The sequence below is a fragment of the Oxyura jamaicensis genome, chromosome 1 (assembly GCF_011077185.1).
Source record: "Oxyura jamaicensis isolate SHBP4307 breed ruddy duck chromosome 1, BPBGC_Ojam_1.0, whole genome shotgun sequence".
Taxonomy (NCBI): domain Eukaryota; kingdom Metazoa; phylum Chordata; class Aves; order Anseriformes; family Anatidae; genus Oxyura; species Oxyura jamaicensis.
Genome location: NC_048893.1, coordinates 137,035,340 through 137,036,433, shown reverse-complemented (window position 1 = coordinate 137,036,433; position 1,094 = coordinate 137,035,340). Strand labels below are relative to the sequence as shown.

At 58.5% G+C, this 1,094-nt stretch overlaps 1 protein-coding gene across 4 annotated transcripts in view; it reads left to right on the top strand.

Annotated features, from left to right (window-relative positions):
- The first annotated feature begins 823 nt into the window (after window positions 1–823).
- The window catches only part of REV1 (REV1 DNA directed polymerase), a 57,346-nt gene continuing 57,075 nt past the window's right edge, over window positions 824–1,094 (top strand). For all 4 annotated transcript variants that reach the window (XM_035315921.1, XM_035315905.1, XM_035315915.1 and 1 more), the window contains exon 1: window positions 824–966. The gene's annotated coding sequence lies outside the window, so the exon portion shown is untranslated. The remainder of the gene's footprint in view (window positions 967–1,094) is intronic.

Here is a 1,094-nt window from a genome sequence, read left to right as displayed (position 1 = left end):
AGCTGGTCAAAACTCCAGTTAGCACTTCCACCTGGCAGGGAACACCCACCATTTGAATATGGGTTTCATTAAAATTCTGAGTAAAAAACAATTTTTTTTGTTTTGATTTGTTTTGTTTTTCTCACAAAGGTGCTAGGTTTCCCTTAAACATTTTTCTAAGTGCAATGAAGAAACCACGCCCTGACTAAAATAGCTGAGCATCACCAGGCTTCAGTAGACACGAACCTGACTGTTCCTTATCCTACCCGAATACTTTGATAAGCATGAATTTGGTGTGGGGAAAAGCCTGGTCAGTCCTAACTCTCTTGGCTCCCTCACACAGCGCAGGGCAGGAAAACACCTGAAAACTTTTTCTAAAGCATGGGACAGCCATTTCTGTGCTCTGACAACACAGTTGGAGGAAGGAAGGTTGTGGATAAGGACTTCTCTTACAGAGAGGCATGTATTATATTTCTGAAACTGAATCTGTGTGAGAGGACTGGTGGGCAAACTGGGCAAATTGGGGCTACGGCCAGTACCAGTGGGGTCTCCTAGCGGTTCTACCAATGTGGATTGGTGGGACTGAGGCCATTTTCTCTTTATAAAGAGCACTCAAACACAGGCAAGTTTCCCATTAGCAGCAGGACTAACGAGGCCTGCCTTCCTACGGGCACATCCCGCTTCCCCTCACGGGGCTCCCCCCTCAGCGCCCCGCCAGGGGGCGCCGCCGCCCCGCGGCCATCCCTCAGCGGGCGGGCGGGGAGGGGAGGGTCGGGGAGCGGGAGCCGCGCGCGCCCGCCCCGCCCCGCCCCGCGTCACGTGCCCGGCGAGCGGCCGTTGGTGGCGCGAGGCTCTCCCGTGACGCGCTCGCAGGAAGGGCGGGGGGGGGGAGAGGAGGAGGAGGAGGAGGAAGGCTGGCGGCCGTTACCGGGGGGAGCCGCCATGTGAAGCCCCGGCCGGCAACGCGCGGCTGGGAGGCGGCGGAAGGTGAGCGGCGGCGGTGGCGGTGCGGGCTCCTTGCTTCCTTCCTTCCCCCCGGTCATGGCGAGGCCCCCATGGCGGTTGGCCTGAGGGGAAAAGAGCCGTGAGGGGGGGAGAAATGTGGGGGGGGGGGG